Source organism: Ostrinia furnacalis, unplaced genomic scaffold, assembly GCF_004193835.3.
Source record: "Ostrinia furnacalis isolate ACB-3 unplaced genomic scaffold, ASM419383v2 OfSCF7556, whole genome shotgun sequence".
NCBI classification, from domain to species: Eukaryota; Metazoa; Arthropoda; class Insecta; order Lepidoptera; family Crambidae; genus Ostrinia; species Ostrinia furnacalis.
Genome location: NW_021137795.1, coordinates 395524 through 414594, shown reverse-complemented (window position 1 = coordinate 414594; position 19071 = coordinate 395524). Strand labels below are relative to the sequence as shown.

At 35.1% G+C, this 19071-nt stretch overlaps 2 non-coding genes across 2 annotated transcripts; both read right to left on the bottom strand.

The window, feature by feature from the left end:
- Positions 1-397: 397 nt before the first annotated feature.
- On the bottom strand, positions 398-484 carry TRNAY-GUA (transfer RNA tyrosine (anticodon GUA)). The gene is given in 2 exon segments: positions 398-433; positions 448-484. It is a non-coding gene; the product is annotated as a tRNA-Tyr (tRNA).
- A 1745-nt stretch (positions 485-2229) lies between these two features.
- Positions 2230-2322, bottom strand: TRNAY-GUA (transfer RNA tyrosine (anticodon GUA)). Its single transcript has 2 exons — positions 2286-2322; positions 2230-2265 (listed from the first exon to the last, which is right to left on the bottom strand). It is a non-coding gene; the product is annotated as a tRNA-Tyr (tRNA).
- Between the last annotated feature and the right edge of the window lie 16749 nt (positions 2323-19071).

Genomic DNA, 19071 nt, shown 5'->3' with positions numbered 1-19071 from the left:
TCATGAATAGTAATCATGAACCCCACTTACGGCGAGTGAGGCAAAAAAACCTAAACAATGTTTGAAGTTTACAACTATATTAGATCCCACTGAAAGTAATTTGTGATGAATGCGAGCTTTTACTTAAGAATTAATATTGAATCTGATATTTAAATCTATTTTAATAATAGTAGGATATTGAATTGTATGGTCGCAATTACCTAGTCGCCATAGTATAAAAGCTATGATTATTCTGAAGTAAATTTAATTTGGAAAAAAATACAAAATTAATACGAATAAATAACAATATAAAGATACAAGTAAAACATGTTAAAATCTCCTAGTATCCGTCATAGATCCATTTTGATGTCCCTTTTCCCTACATTTGCAAAAACGCTCGGGGGTGGTTCAAAAAGTTTCCTTCGAGCCGGATTTGAACCAGCGACCTATGGATGTCCATATTACCAACTACAGTCCACCGCTCTACCAACTGAGCTATCGAAGGTATGTGAAAGTCGCCGAACAGAGACATAACAAATACATTTTATACGTAACGAAATTGCACCACCACTCACTTAAGTGGGGGCATTAAGTTAATTATTTATCTTCTTAATCTGCAGACGGCACATCAAGTTAAGCATTGTGGCATCTTATGTTTCTTATAATAGATACGATTTTGCAATGAACAGTTTAAAGTGCTGTACCTGCTTCTTAATTATCTACAAGCTATTTAATTTATGCAATGACATTAAGAAGTTAAGTTTTGGTTTAATTGATGATAATTTTTATTTGTTGTTAGGTATACTTATCAATGTTGGCAAAGAACTAAATTAATAAGTTTGGATGTTGGGCATATGGTCATAGTTTTAACTGGTTATGCTGAAAATTTTCAAAGTACCACCACACTTGTGTTAATTGAAAAAGATTCGCAAATCCACAAATTCACATAACATTCACACATAAATTTATAAGTACGGTTGAATAATCTGAATTTCGTACAGGAACACGTGTGGATCAGTTGCACCTATCCAATTTCATTGCAGCGCTGTTGGTGCACCAGAATTATCATATTAATTGAGTACTTGGAGTAAGGGTACGGAGTAGAGATGAAACGGATAGTTGTTTGGCCGGATACCGGATACCGGATATCCGGCCAGCTGCTAGGCCGGATAGCCGGATATCCGGCGGCCGGATAGTTGGCCCATTGTCTCGTTTCATGTCGTGACGAGTTTAGCGCCGCACAGGTGCTTCGAACGCGCTCAGTGGGTCTATTAGTAGACTAGACTAGTCACACTTTTCGAAAATCGAATCTGTCCGAATAGAATGTCAGATTATGCCACTTGTCTAGGGGGCAGATCAATTCGAGCGATTTCGGTTGCTATCGTGAGTGTGTAATTGGATAGCGAAAATTAAATTAGTTTACTTGCTGCGTAATCTGACTGAACTGCATGCATCATGTCATCAAACCATCAGTGAAAAAAAGATCGCCTTTTTTATTTGGCAATATTTCGACAATAACAGATATTATTTACTACAGGGTGGCCCAGAAGAAAATTCACTTTTGAAAATTCAATGAAACGAAAACTGTACATTTTTGTAGAACTTTAACTTTTGCAATTTAAAGGAAATTTAGTGCAATTTATTTTAAAATTTACTTCCTTTTATAAATTTTATCGTACATGTGTAGACATCGGATTATATGCACTATCAAAATGCCAAAATATGCATGCAAATATGCACTAAAAAAGGGCGAGATATGCACAAAATATGCACAATCAAAAAAACATTATTAGAATTTACTTTATTTTCACAATACATAATTAATTCATTATATAGGTACTTATTGGTTGNGACACTACTTAATGGGCAACCAATGAAGCCATTAAAATAATCAAATCTTTTGTAGGAATTATTTCCGATTTAAAAGCTAATTCTACTGGACTATTACTAGGTACTCGGTGAAAATAAATTACATCTATGATGGATATCTGAAAATCCTAAAAAAAACAACTTAATTTAGATTGTAAAGGGATACATGGCTGGCACAGTTTTTCAGAAACATTTCACGTTCGGAAATGCTTTCTGTATTTAATCGAATTATTATCGAACACTTAGCGGAAATAATTTTGAGAAACAAAACACAAGCGAAAAGATTGCCCCAATAATAATTTGGGTTCTCTATAAAATGGCTTTACATTTTAAATGTAGTTAGTGTCAAATTGCATGTCATTTGTTTGCAAATCAAAAAGTTCCTTCGAGCCGGATTTGAACCAGCGACCTATGGATACCCATTATCATATTTACAACTACAGTCCACCGCTCTACCAACTGAGCTATCGAAGGGTTGGTAACGAAAGTGAATTTGTGCGCCGCATAGCGTTGGGTGTGCAAAATTCGGACGTAAGAAATACGTCACAACTGTTACAAAACAACACGGCCATGGTTTTGATGCAATGGAGCCGCGGGCCTGCATGGACGACTTTTACTTAGCCCTATCACCAGTTTTAATCTAACTCTATCAGTTAGGGGCATAATGTAGCCTTGAGTATCCAATACCGATATTCAGAGAAGTCATGGATCAATTTAGGCTTATTGCTAGGAAGCGGTTTCTTCCAGCGACAACTCGGAGAGAAAAAGTCGTTTAGATTTATATTAAAATGTGCTTCACTCTCATTCTTACCTATAACTAACTTTTTACATAAGGTATGAATTGTAATTTTTATTATACAACTGACTGTTCGTTTTCCTCAATAAAATAAAATAAAACAAAATAACATCGAAGTTCTAGACATGCATCTCACCTGATGGAAAATGATGATCAAGCTCCTGCTGGGATCCTCAGTCACATAGGGACTGGCTATCTTACCTCCAATTGCTGAAACTTCTTTATCACGCGCGAATTTCTTATTCGAACAGGAACCATTTTTTAACAACTTATGCTACAATTTATGGTGGGTTTACATCGCTTACTTTAAAAATAATTATTTCCCTTAAAGCGTTTCATCCCCTATTTCACTCTCTTCAAGTTTTATTTCTGCAACAAAAAGTAGCTTTCTTCTCCAAGGTCAAATCTAAGTATCTCTATGTCAAAATTAATCAAAATACGGCTAGGTGTAAAAATTTAACATATAGACAGAGCTACTTTCACTTGATAACATGAGTGAGTAGGATTTCTACCACTTACTTTTGCTCTTGGTGAGGCAATAAGTGCGTAAGTGGTATGTAGAGTAAACGTCATTCATGAATAGTAATCATGAACCCCACTTACGGCGAGTGAGGCAAAAAAACGTAAACAATGTTTGAAGTTTAGAACAAGATCCCGCTTATAATGTGAGATGAATACGAGCTTTTTCTTCTTATCGTGTCGATAACAAACCTACACAGTGTCAGCCCAAAACTCCGCTACAAGAGTGGCGTTGTCAGCAGCATTCATTAAATCCTCCTGCGTACAGTTGCTCGGGCACGACATCATGTGCTTCGAGCTTACTGCATACGAGCTTTTACATAAGGATTAATTGGGTGCGCCAAAGTTCACCTAAATTTTCAACTCCGAAAATCGGAAGTCCGAAAATGTTGTTCCTAAAATTTTTCATGCTAACAATCACAATTCCTACACAATGTCTCTAATGTTCATAATTCCGAATCATTCAACTTCATAATGTCATTAGCAATAAACATCTATTATACTTTTATTTGTTCTCCTAGATTTTCTAAACATAACCATATTTTACACTATTATTCAAAGTCATATCTTTATTGTTTAGATTTCTTTCTTTGACGATATATTAAAATTCAAGTTTGTTGGCATTAGCACGTATACTTGAGTCCCGCTCCAGTCATTCAGTCAAGTTCCAGAAACGAATCGGTCCTATTCATAATTATTGGTTTAGGTTAGGTTAGAACTGTGACCACAACGCACCAGCCGAGCGAGCGAAGCCAGAGTCCCGCTCCAGTCATTCAGTCAAGTTCCAGAAACGAATCGGTCCTATTCATAATTATTGGTTTAGGTTAGGTTAGTACTGTGACTACAACGCACCAGCCGAGCGAGCGAAGCCAGAGTCCCGCTCCAGTCATTCAGTCAATATCCAGAAACGACCCCCCCCCCCCCCGTATGAAGGTTACTTTTTATTCAAAAAGGTTACATTTTTTTATATTTCTGGTCATTTCTGACAAGACCCGACTGGCAACACTGGTACGGATCGCTCGCAGTGCGTGCGAGGGCGATGTGTTGATGTTTGGCGTGGGGACGGCGGCGAAGTACAACACGTCTAACACGTATAAATACTAAAATAAGCACTGTCAATGAAAAAGTACCAAAATATGCAATAACGCTATAAAAATAGCATTATATGCGTTTGCATATGCAATAATGCAAATGCATATAATCCGATGTCTATACATGTGATTCCCTTGACGTTTACAACATTCAGTCAACATACATCAAAATTTTGGAAAACTTTCTTTAGAGTTACCTCGAAATAGATTCAGGATGGATGAATGCTGCAGAGTTTTTGGATTATTAAATTTTTGGATAATTAAAGGTAACCCCGCAAAAAGAAGTCTGCTGGAATGAGATTAGCGCTTCTTAGAGGCAGTGAGATTTCATCCCTGCTTAATTGGTTTGTTGCATTGAAAGGATGATTAATTTTTGAGAATGCTATGCTGGTAGGCTGAAAAGCTTTTTGATTTTTAAAGCTGCAAGATTCGCAAGGCTATGACCCCGGAGCACTTGGTTTCACCAAGATGGGGCTACGTGTCACACTTCAAATTTTAATGAAAGCATTCAGATAGTAAGAGACATGTTCCCACAAAAAAATAATTTCAGGCAGGGGTGACATCTTCTGGCCACCAGGAAGCCCTGATCTCACTCCAGAAAATTCTTTTTTGTGGTGTTACATTAAGAATAGAGTATACTTTTATAATCCAACAAACATGCAGCAACTGAAACTTTGGCAAAAAATTGAAAATAGGTTTCGAGGTAATTCTAACGAACGCATTTTAAGATTTTGATGTATGTTGATCGAATGTTGTAAGCGTTAAGGAAATCTCCTGGGCGATGTAATTAAAGGTAAATTTAAAAATAAATTGCATTAAATTTCCTTCAAATTGCAATAGTTAAAGTTCTATAAAAATGTACAGTTTTCGTTTCCTTCAATTTTCAAAAGTGAATTTTCTTCTGGGCCCCCCTGTATTTATGTATTCGTCATTAGAGTGAATAGCACAGAAAACGAAATTAGTTTTTTGAAAGGCTTTTTGAAGAATGGCTTTTTGATAACTTTTTGGACTTTAAATAAAAGCCGTCATTATTATAAGCCATTTTATTGATATTTACCTCAAAGATTAATGTATTTTATTTTATTAATAGGAAATTGTCATAGTTTTTTAATATCCGGTATCCGGCCGGATAGTGAGTTACTATCCGGTATCCGGCCGGATAGTAAATTTAGGCCGGATATCCGGCCTACCGGATAGTTGCCGGATATCCGTTTCATCTCTAGTACGGAGTATAAGGCGCGGAAGTAAGCCGCTTTGGCCTGCCCCGACACGATACTTGGAATTGAAGATATTCCAGCGACGCGTTTTATGGAAATCATGGAATACTGAAAATGGTCTAGGTCTGAATCCTAGTCTGTCAGTTGGGGGGCGTCCATAAATTACGTGAGACTTTTAGGGGGGGGAGGGGGTCAACAAAAACCTCACTAAATCTCACGTGGGGGAGAGGGGGGGTCTCAGGAAATATCACGTAATTTTTTCCGCAAGAAATAGAGAAATAGAGTTTGCCAGAAAACTGGGTTTAAATCTTAAGTAAAAAAATTGGCCAAGTGCGTGTCATGCCACGCGCAGTGTAAGGTTCCGTAGTTGTCCGTCGTTAACAAAACATATTTCGGAAGCAAGCAAGTTAAATGACTATTACTCTTAAACTAACTGACCTACCCTAACCGTTATAGTTTTCTTGAAAGTTCATAAAAAGCAGTATTATTATGAATTTTTCCAGATTTTTCAAGCCAACAGTCTAGTTTTTAGGGGGGACGCCCCGCTCGAACAAAAATTGGCACTTTCAAGTTTGCAAACGGATCCCTAAATCGAAAAATAGTCTATGAAACTCAGTTGAATTACTCCAAAACTATTAAATTTTGGATTTTTTAAATATCACGTGAGATTAGGGGGTGGGGGAGGGGGTCAGGCAAAATCTCACCAAATCTCACCAAGGGGGGCGGGGGGGTTGAAAAATAGCCAAAATTGTCTCACGTAATTTATGGACGCCCCCTTGCTTCGTGGTTATAACGATACAAGTATATGAAGAATTGACGGGTTTAATTCCTCTATCAGTGTTATTATGCAATCACTGTGTTTCAAATCTAAGACTACAATTAAGCTTGCATTATTGGGAAGATGAGAAGACTCATTAACTTTAATGATCTGGATCGACAGGTTCTGCACATGCTTTGAGAGTCCTGGAAAATAAGTTTAGATTTTCAAATAAATTAAGTCGATCAAATACTTATGGGCAATCTTTTTAAAGCTTGCCTGAAGAAATTACTTTCTGAAACTAGGTAAAATTTTAATAAAGATAACAAATTAAAGTTCTGTTCATAAACATTTGATTAACCGGCCGATATATTTATAAACATTGATTACCATTACGCAAACAATTTGCAATTGCATTTACGTAATAGATAAACAAATGAACGCCGAGCGGATAACAATTAAAATAAGCGAATATTGTATTTGTAACAAAGCTTCGTTAACGACAATTCAGTTTAGTATGTTTAGGTGTTGCGCGACACGTGAATTCATTTCTATGGTGATTAACAAATTCTATTTTGATTCGAAACAAAGCGGATTAATTAATTGGAGCTGGTGGTCAATGTTTTTGTTACTAGAATAATATTCGTAATGTGGAATAATCTGATTTGCATAATTGAATTTATTATATTTCAAAATCTTTTGAGCCATGATCTGAGATCTGACCAAGTCTGTGAAATGAAACGAATAATATTCGTAATATTATTATGCTTTCTTTCTACTTCCCTGGCGACAATTCAATTTAAGACGATTGATGTAATTTTTTTAAGTTATTTTGTAATAAAACAAAAATATTTTCTTTAATCGATTATTCCGCACTTACCGGTATTACCTCGTACTTGGTGGGATATGTAGTCTATGCATTTGCTAGACTAAAGTCTCTAATTTTAATTTTTAATGTACTAAGTATGTATTTTAATAACTGCTTGGCACTACCTTGGTATTATTATTTATTCTGTGCTCATACATTACGTATCTTACTTACGTACTTTACTTTTACGTATCTGGCTATTTTTAGCAGTCCCAAGGAACCTATCGAAACAGTTCTTTAACTTATGAAATTCTCTATGATCTATGAAATATCTCGAAACATTTCAGAGTGTTCAAAACCTCCTTTTCACCGTAACACCTTCATCAAATTATGAAGACGACAGACGCTGTCGCGGCAACTAACTTGTGCGACAGTTGCGAACAATAATAGCAGTGGGAACGAAACTATTTAGCGAAGTTTGCTGCGTCAATAGAGGGCGCCACCTAGCGAATAATTCATTTAGCGAGAATTAACTCGCGAACTTGACGCGAATCTCGTGGGTGTTTGCTAGAGACAACATTTAGGATGTGTGAGTTTACTTTTTTATTTCAGTAGACTGTATTTTTTTGCAAATTTAAGTAGGTACACAAACAGAACGCGTTAAGAGTTTTATATAACCTGTTTTAACATTAAAATGTTGTAGCTAGCTTAGATATTTTTTTCAGGAAAGCTTTCATTGGCTATACTATCAGTCTAAATCTCATAACTAACATTTTCAATGTATCGCTGTTGGTTTCTATAAAATAAATAAATAAAGCTTTAGACTCTACAAGAGTCTTTTTCTTGTTAAAATTGCGTAAGTTCGGTTCTAATAGCTAACTGAATAGTTCTTGACTCTACAAAAAAGTTCTCTCTCTCTTTTGTAAGAAATGCATAGTGCATACTCTTGTACCTGAGTCTTGTACTAGAGATAAAATCGATTTTCTTGAAAGTTTACATAAATATAAATTTAACATTTAATGTAGAGACTACCTTAGTAAAAGCTGCCTGATTTTTTTAACTAAATATTCAAATATTATTTTGGTCAGTTACGTAAAAATAAAAGATAACAAAACAAAACACTACGTAATCATATTTAATGTGTACGAAACGGGATAATCCACAGGAGCGGAGTTTAAATTGTGACAAACGAATACGTCAAGTTATAATCTATGTAATTAAGTGAACGTCAACCGGGTTTACTGAAGTGACGCGGGGCGGTGTGCTTATGGGATTGTTTTTAGTTCATAGAATAACGTATACTCGAAACAAGGATTTACAACTTACTGTTTTGTTAAAAAAAGGATGGACTTAAAAAATAATTCATAACAAGTAAGTATTTTATCAACAGCTATCAATAGGTACAGAGAATTTTTGTTAATGTAAATAATAGTGAGTACAAGAAATAGCAATAATGTTATGTGTAAGTTACTGGTAATACTTATGCGCCTTCTTATCACCATAACGACTAAGGCTGAGACCATCTTATTTTAACCGTTATTATAACGATAACCGGTGTTTTTTTTTGTATGGAGTTTGACAGATTTTTGACGTTTGTTATAGTTAAAGTAAGATGGTGCTGTTAACCCAGCCTAACACAATATTACATCATAGTTATGTACAAGTCGAGAGTGAATAGGCACTTACAGGGCAGATATGTACCATGCTAGACTGCATCTTACTTAACACCAGGTACGATTGCGGTCAAATACCTGCATAAAAAAAACTAAAGTAAAATCCATCCAATTCCATCTTTGGAGGTTCAATGAATTTACAGTAACTTTAAACCCACCAAAACTCTACCAAATGTTCTATTTACACCGCTTCCGAAGTCATAACAACTCGTTCCAAATTAATGGGCATTTCGTTATACCTGTCATGACAAAGGACTGTCACAGGCAATATTAATCAAAGTCCCCACTAGTAGGGCTTTTTAATTATAAGCCCTAATGATCATTTTTCATTCATAATTGCCATCCTCATACGGCAGGTTTACGTTTTAGCTAATCACCTTATTACAGAATGGAATGGGGTTTTGTGGCTTTAAATTATTTTGTATGACACGCTTGCTTATACAGGGTGTCATGGAAAATCCTGGATTTTCCGGTCAGAATTTCTTGAAATACATGGATTGTTGCGGATTAACTTTTTTATTTGCAAAATATTTATTTAAAAATAGGTTATATGAAATGGGCAATACATTGGAAAATGTAAAAGTAAATAGCATTTGCGCATGGTATACATTAATTAGGATGGAAGGTAGTTGTTTATGAAAATTTTTCTTTACTTTATTCTATTTATTTATTTAATTCTATGCAATGAAGTATTACTGTGTTGCAGTATTTTTTTATTTATTCATTACGAGACTCGAAGGATTAAAATTCAACAGAAGCAACAATTTCAGTTCTTAAAAACGGAAACACAATAATAAATTAAGGAGTCTGGCTTTTATGCCCTCCCTGTATAAATGTAAATTTTTACTTTACAATCTCATCGTATTTGATAGTTTCAAAACGGTCGTAAAAGTGTTTACATTGTTGTTTTCCAAGTTGATTTTCATACATGAATATTCTGGTTGTTTGGCATTCGCGCCGAGGCTGTAGCTAAACACCGGAGTGCAATAAAACTAAGCACACGACAATCCAACGGGTAATAAAACGCGGGATCTGCGGGATCCGGGAAGAGTTGAGTGACGTCACTTCACTTTCACGTCACGAGCGTAGGCTTCGGCGCTGCGATCGCGCCGCGACGGCGGCGTGTGGCGCCTTCCTTGACTGATAGGGATGTTTTGATAATTTCGATATCGATAGATACGCGTCTGATAGATTTCTTTTTGGAATTAACTGTTTTTTACATTTCAGGAGGAGCATTAATTACGATGTTAACACACCGTAAAAATCTACATATTTATTTTATTGTGGTGTCAAACACAGGTTCAATAATTTCATTTATTAAAAGAACTTTACGAAAAATCTAACTCACCTCTTGGAAAATGATGATCAGGCCGAAGGTGGTAGCGAGCTTCCCCTAAGTCCTCATCCACAGCGCATCCTGCCATACTTGCTAGAGCAGAATCTTCAATTGCAAATACACAACAATTTAGTCATTGTCGACGCATTTTATCACATAAAAACTCTATTCATATTTTATCGATAAGCACATTCCCAATTCAGTGACATCCCTCTACGTGTAGGTAAACAGGGAGCACAGAACAACGCCACCTGACACCATTATGCTATTATAATATTTGCTACTTTCCCTCTGATGTCTTCTTGACGACGCAGTGAATACAAAATTCCTCGCCTACCTCCAGCGATACCGCTTTGATTCGAGTGCCAAATTTATTGGAGATTGTATTCGAATTTGATATTACGCGACGCGATCTGATATCGTAAAGTATACGTTATTACTCCGAGAGGAATGCCTAGTTTATGCTATTGGCATTAGGTACTTTTAGAATGTTGCGACAAACAAATGTGAATTAGATTATTAGCGTTTTTTGTGCCGAGGAAAAATATAGAACTGGTATTTAAACTTGCAAAAATTAACATATAATATTATATTATATTCTGAAGTAGTATAGGTACCTATGTAGGGTTTCTGATTTCTCGACCAATTTTTTTTCTCGAGTTTCGAGAATTCTCGAGGCCAAAGTCTCGAGTTTTCTCGGGTCTCGAGTCTTTTAATGAAAACTGCTGAAATCTGTTGAAATTCAATAAAAACACAGGTTTTTTAAACTAATATACCTACTTTTATGCACAACAATCAATATTAGAATTTAGTACCACTTATTTTGGTAAGGAAATAAACTAAAAATAAAATCTTTCATAATTAATTTTTACTAAAATAATCATAGCAAAAGTCATAAAGGCGCGTGTTCTTTAAGGATAAATAACAACAAAAATCTGGAGCTACAATTGAATCACTTGTTTTCTAAAGAACACAAGTCCAAATAGCAAAATTACGATAAATAGTTTTTTTTATGAACAAAAAAAGCTTTTTAATTTAAATTTCTTACAGATAACGACTTGAATAAACTTTACGAGGAGGCACGAGTACCTAACCTAACGTCTGTTAGGTAAGGTGACTGTCTAGTTAACATATTTTTCAGTCTTTAAATCAGTCAGATTAAACATACATAATAAATATAGCATAGGTACTCGTTGGTGAACATTTTTACTTAGTTTCGATTGAGATCATTACTTCTTCTTACATCAAATCAGTTAAAAAAGGAAAGACTAGGCCAGTCTAAAAGCAACGTTGACCTATTAAATAATTAAAAACTTACTTTTGTTGAAGAAAATAGGCTTTCAAGAATATTAAAGCTTCAAAATCGAAACTCGAGAATTCTCGAGCTCCGGTAATTTTTTTCTCGTCTCGAATGAAGCCAAATTTCTCGAGTTTTCTCGAGTTCGAGAAAGCTCGAGCAGAAACCCTATACCTATGATTAAACATATTTTATGTATAAACATGACCAAAAACATAACTTGTTGAATTAAGAAAAATCGTTCACACGAAAGAATGAAGCAGTTTCTATTTAGAAGTTGCCAGACTGGTAAGGGGTATAATAAACCCCAGCCACTGTCATTGTTTAAATGCACATTTTTAATAACCGCAATTTTAAATGTTTTCATTTACTTAATTCATAAATCAAGTAAGTTGGCCCAGTCCCAAAACAACGGCGTATCCAACCGCAGTTTCTAAGCGTACGTTTTGTAAAGTGCGAACAGCAGCGGCATTTTTGGCGAAATAAAATTCTGCCAGTATGTATTTCTGCGTTTGCCACGCATTTATTTTTTATTGTGAGGGCTCCAATCCGGGCGGCTGGATTTTTGTTTAAAATTGCATTTTTATATTTGCTACGCGATCCGCGGCCGGGTGACAAATACGCGCCGCGCCGCCATGAATGACAATTGAAGAGATGTTTTTATAAAGACGGACCGATTTTTATTTTTATGAGAAAGGAATTGTGCTCATAAAAACGGTGTTGAAATGATGAGTGTCATTTTTCACTGTCACCGGAATGCCTCTTTATGGGCTCGTTTTGTCTACGCGAAAAAGTGCCACCGGTGATGATGTTTTTCTTTTAAATTCGTTTAGGAAGGTACGCCATTTGATAATGTCAATCGTGCGTTTTGGGGCTACTTTTCTTTTAAATTAGGAAGTACTTAAGAGGGTTTTTTTTTGCATTAGGCGATATTCTGAGTTAATAATACACCTCTAGTTTAGTGAATGCCAATTATTGGATTAAGGGCTAACAAGCTCTACCGCTAACAGTCGATAATGGCGACCCCATCTAGTGGAAGGTAATGTGCCTTGAGCTTGAGCTAGACCACTGAGCCAGCGATGCCACTGCGCGTCGCTATGCCAGGAACGTATTAAGTGCGTAAACAAAATATTACGCCTAAACGACGTAACTACCTTGTTTAGGACTGAATGCCAATTGTTGGATTAAGAGCTAACAACAGTGGATAATGGCAGCCCTTAACCCCTATCTAGTGGAAGGCACACTAAGCTAGCCCACTGAGCCAGCGATCCACCGCGCGTCGCTATGCCAGGAATGTGCTCACATGGCTCTGGTTATATCCGATACAGTCGCGAACAAAAGCTCTTTACAATAATAAAAAAGTACCTTTATCATATTGTGTAAGTTACAAAACAGTTTACTGTGTTGGTTATTAACACCCTATACTTTTACTCAAATCTTACAAAAAAATAATTAAATGGTTGGAAAATGGTTCCCCGTTTTTTTATTAAAGAAAATAGATATCAAAAACATGTGAAAGTGGTTGTCGGAAAACAATAAAAGTAGGTAATGCCAAAAAAAACTCCTTTTCATACAATGTTGCCAATCGAAGTTTTTTTATAAAAGCATTTTTTTTTCACCCATTGTTTTTTGGGAATTTTATTTCAGAGTTAGTTACGTAATTCAAAATAGTGTTGTAATTATTTTAACTTCACCAAAATCAACATACGCTATCTTCTAATATCTTAGTATTTATTTAACAAACAAGTACAAACCGCCTAAACACTTCTGCCCGCAATCACCCCTGCATATTCGTAAACCCCAGTAGATACATTTGATTAACCTGACTAGACGGGCTTCATTGATTTACCGTTTGGCATCTACTTTAATCCTTGGCTAATATCCTGTTACCGATTGTACCGTATTATACAGGTGTTTGTTTACGAACGGTTCTCTGATAAAGGAGATGGTGAAGAGATATTATTTATGTAATATAGGGTGGACGCAATAATCGTTTAGGTACAATGTCGAATGATTTGATAAGGTCCTTTTGTTTTTTAAAATGAAAATTGTATGAGTTTTAAAAAAAACTTGTTGATCGAGAAAAGAGATTCTATTATGAAAGTCCTTATTGTATTAGCTTTGTCTTAATTATCCATGAAGTACCTAGTTTTAAAAAATAAATACTGTGACAGACTGAATACATTATTAATCAAAGCGTTTATTTATTAAAACCATAAATTAAACACTAGTTCATTTTCGCCATTGTTTACCTTGCAATGTATCGTTTTGCGCAAATCTCGGTTTGATATAGGTGATATCGTAAAAACGAGCGATCGAGTGACGCTGGCCGTTAATCGCCCGTTAGCGACGCATTATTCACTAGCACGCGTTGCACCGAACCTACCACCCTGTATCACCCCTGCGATTGGCCTCGAAAATTAACCTATAAGCTCCATTAAAATGTCAATCGAAACCCAACTCAAAAGCCCAAGCAACAAAGTCCAAATCGCGTTGTTTTTAACAGACACATACGTCGTATAGGTGCACCCAAAATCGTTTAACTAATCCAAGCCAATATATTCTCTATTTCCCAATACATAAAATTAATTCCTTTTTAAACTCCTTAATATACGACCATTCGGAACTGTCCGTTGCGAACTGAAACGCTATCATAGCTCAAATCAATGAAATCCACATTGGGCGTTATGATTCAAACAGTAAGGTATAGTTTCCCTGATCCAGCTTGAGTTATGGCGCTGAGAATGTATTTATTTATGTGGGTACAATATGGCATAGCATTTATTATGCCAATATCAACAGTCACAGTTGCATTCGACAATTAATTATTTGTAAACAACACCGGAGGTCGTGTATGGACATAAATGGTATGATTTGCTTTTGATGGCATTTGCATTATTGGTAAGTATGGATGGATCTTTAGATTCTAAGTATACGTTTTAGTAGGTATTGAACTGTAAAATTTCAGCATGCAAGAAGCTGAAGTTTGAAATATTAACTGGTTCTTGTTGAAATTATTCTTAATATGATTCATTTAAATCAATGAGAATATTTTTCCCGCGAACTTATTTTCATACCACAGTTTATGTTGAATTTATTCGTTTTGAAATAGCGCGGCAATAATCTTAACGTTTTTAATAAGAAAAAACAAAACAATCTATGCAGTAAGTACTGGCCAGTCCAAATAATATTTAAAAATTAAATAATTTGAAAATGGAATCGTCAATTCGAAAGGGTTGTGCCGTCGCGATCGACGGGTGCGATGAAGCTGAAGGCTTCCGCTCGGCCGAGCGTGAAGATACCGTGATAGTGCGCTCCACTACCTCGGCATAAAGCGGTAGTGCGTCACTAGCATAGTGCGTTTGTCAACTCTATCCGATTTCGCTTGAACGTGATACAGGATTTTTTACCTGAAGAATGGTCTGTATAGTTCTGTACTATGGTTTTGGGCGATGAAGCTGAAAACTATGTACGAGATATTCTTTTCAGCGTGCTTTAGAATGATTGAAAGGAAGATTAACGCGTTTTAACTAATCACGATTAAATAAAATTAGATTTATGTTGTCATTTAACTTTTTACAATGCATTTCTATTTCGTGATATTGTTTCACAAGAAATTATAAATTAAAAGTTATTCAATGGGCCTATCCAATCTAGGTATATTTATGTAATTAATTGTAAGATACCAAAGCACATGTTTAATTTAAAAAGCTCATTTTACATCTTTTAATATGATCTGCTCCGAACAAAGTAGAGTTCACGCCTTCATATAACATAAATATAGCCATAAGTTACGCAATTATACAATTTTAATTACCCAAACCGGGGATATATTTCGGAATCCGATTGTTTTGAACAGCACATCTGTCGCGAAACAAACTCCGGGCCCAAAGGGCTCTCGAACTTAGCCGGATGAATATTTATAAAGGCATCAACTGTTAATCCTGTATTGTTACAATTTTCGCTTCTCGTCACTGATGACGTCAAGACAATACGGAGCTCTTATGGTTGGTGTACACTGCGTACAATTTTCTTTTGTTTGTTTTTTGTTACAGTTTCGCTTATTTTTTTTTCTTAGTTTTTGGTTTTGAAAGTGAAAACAAGCATGAATTAAAGAAATGTTTACTGAATCATTAAAAAATTAATGTGAAAAAATCCGTATAATGTGAAAAAAATAATAATTAAGAGTCCCATTTTTTTTATAATAAATCTTTGGACATTTTTTTAAATTTATTTCTTAGTTTGGTAATAAAACTAACCCTTCCATTGCTATGAATAATGTGTTATGTGGCTGATTATGTAGTAAATGTGCATTCAGTCAATACAAAATAATTGCACCTATTTTTAACAATAAATCGTCATTGGTTTAAAGATCTACCTAATCTACAAAAAAATCTTATCTGGTGTAGAATTTCATTTTTTTTACTAGCATAAAAATAAATCTTTTATTTCTTACACAGTGTACACCAACCAAGAAAGCGCAGCTCATTCTAAGGAATTAACGAACAAAAGGCTTAAGTTAGCTCCGACGCCTGCGAACGATTCCAAAAGGCTTACAGCTGACGGCTCCCGTCACTCGCAAGTCGCACCGCTCTCGGCTCTTGTTTATGGATTTCGTAAATATCCAAGAATGTAAGATAAGATCATACTGTTAAGTACATAAATGTTTCGTTGAATACATCCATTTATTACGTGTTTGTTGTGATTGTTGAGAACTGGCTAATAAGACATCATAACAGACTGATAGAGCCCCAGTCAGCCAAAATGTAGACATTAGTGATGTATTAATTTGTTGGCAAGATTTAAATAATCTATAGGCGTGGTTGATTTCCGATCAAAAGAAATTATGAATTTAATTTATATTGAAATCTAGCAAGGCTAAAAGGTTATTACATCTTGTTTTTGACGCTAGCTGCCGAATAAAACATTTATATCTTTATATCTTATATTTAATCCTAGATAGCTAACCTTCCGGCGTACCCTGTTTAAGCTAACCATCCGTCGAAACGACGGGTATTAAAAAAATNACAAAAGTCCCATGCGCTCGGAACACTTTGAAACTTACGTTCGCCTATTTTTCCGAAATATCCGATTATATGACAGAAACGTCACTAGAGAAATTTAGAATAGTTAATTCTTAATAGTAAACAGCCACTTTTTTCCAAAAGTCTTCAGTTTAATAAGGGAATCTGACCAGCAAAGTCGAATCGCTATTCGTGACGAAAATGTAAGCTTTTACACGTCTCGTCAAACAACTGACTATTTGAACACTCAAAATATGAAATAAATAGGTCCAACGCTACAAAATTCTTGCTTGGAATCTAAACACTTCTTTTGGTACCCATATATTAAAATTAAATGCATGAACAGCGATTTATGTAGCCAGAAGCAACTGTCGGTGCGGTCAAAAACCATGCTTTGGAGGTGCCTCAAGCTGCGTGGAAAAAATGCTATGAAAAGTGTTTCCGACACATTAAAAAGTACATAAATCATGAAAGACAATACCAATAAACGCAATCAATACCATTTTAATAATAAACTACTTTGTTTTCATAGTTAGGCTCACAACTTAAATAGTGTCCCACGTATAGTTCTGTACTATGGTTTTGGGCGATGAAGCTGAAAACTATCTACGAGATATTCTTTTCAGCGTGCTTTAGAATGATTGAAAGGAAGATTAAAGCGTTTTAACTAATCACGATTTAATAAAATTAGATTTATGTTGTCATTAAACTTTTTACTATGCATTTCTATTTCGTGATATTGTTTCACAAGAAATTATAAATTAAAAGTTATTCAATGGGCCTACTCAATCTAGGTATATTTATGTAATTAATTGTAAGATACCAAAGCACATGTTTAATTTAAAAAGCTCATTTTACATCTTTTAATATGATCTGCTCCGAACAAAGTAGAGTTCACGCCTTCATTTATAACATAAATATAGCCATAAGTTATGCAATTATACAATTTTAATTACCCAAACCGGGGATATATTTCGGAATCCGATTGTTTTGAACAGCACATCTGTCGCGAAACAAACTCCGGGCCCAAAGGGCTCTCGAACTTAGCCGGATGAATATTTATAAAGGCATCAACTGTTAATCCTGTATTGTTACAATTTTCGCTTCTCGTCACTGATGACGTCAAGACAATACGGAGCTCTTATGGTTGGTGTACACTGCGTGCAATTTTCTTTTGTTTGTTTTTTGTTACAGTTTCGCTTATTTTTTTTTTCTTAGTTTTTGGGTTTGAAAGTGAAAACAAGCATGAATTAAAGAAATGTTTACTGAATCATTAAAAAATAAATGTGAAAAAATCCATATAATGTGAAAAAAATAATAATTAAGAATCCCATTTATTTTTATTTTTTTTTGATAATAAATCTTTGGACATTTTTTTTTAAATTTATTTATTAGTTTGGTTAGAAAACTAACCCTTCCATTGCTATGAATAATGTGTTATGTGGCTGATTATGTAGTATAAATGTGCATTCAGTCAATACAAAATAATTGCACCTATTTTTAACAATAAATCGTCATTGGTTTAAAGATCTACCTAATCTACAAAAAAATCTTATCTGGTGTAGAATTTCATTTTTTTTACTAGCATAAAAATAAATCTTTTATTTCTTACACAGTGTACACCAACCAAGAAAGCGCAGCTCATTCTAAGGAATTAACGAACAAAAGGCTTAAGTTAGCTCCGACGCCTGCGAACGATTCCAAAAGGCTTACAGCTGACGGCTCCCGTCACTCGCAAGTCGCACCGCTCTCGGCTCTTGTTTATGGATTTCGTAAATATCTAAGAATGTAAGATAAGATCATACTGTTAAGTACATAAATGTTTCGTGGAATACATCCATTTATTACGTGTTTGTTGTGATTGTTGAGAACTGGCTAATAAGACATCATAACAGACTGATAGAGCCTCAGTATTGCTAAACAAAATTGTAGACATACTCGTACGTTATTAATTTATTGCAAGATTGCCAGAATTTAAACGGAATTAATTTACAATTAAAGGTGTGATTCAGTTAAAATATCGGCGAAAAAAATCTGCTAGCTTCATAGTCAGTAATTTCTAAGCTGAACTTATCTTTATTTACACGTTGGCTGTATTATTACCACTTTCAAAAAATTCAATACATCTTTGTAAGGCAGTCTCTTTCATAACTTCCTTTATAAAGCTTGTATTTCCAATCTGTTTTCAGAAACGCGGTTATTAGTCGCAGGTTGCATTAATGCAGCGGCAATAAAACACGAAGCGCAATAAAACAGCGTTATGAATGGACACTGTAAATCAGGCACCACTTGCAGAGATATTGCGTACGGTAACTTAATTACACAACTTAGGATAATTTGTTTACTTGCAGCGCTAAGGATTGTGACTGCTAATGCGATTAAGTTTACCAAGGTACGTGATAAACGGTTGTAGCAAACTGACTGCCTACGTGTATGATTTAAGCAAAAGTTTATATTTCTGCAAAGCTTTTAAAATGTGCTTTTATACGTCCCAAAAAGTTTTTTTTAACCATACCACTGCTTCGGGACAATAAATGGGCCAGTGCTGACAAGAAGCAGTGCAAAAAGCTCAGTCACAATATTGTCAGCCTCTTGCATACTACAGTTTTAGAGGTATAAATGCTTTGAAATTTTCTTATAATGTCCATAATAATATTAAGTTTAGTTTAAGTTTCGTATGCCGTCAGCGAAAGGGTTAACTCAAA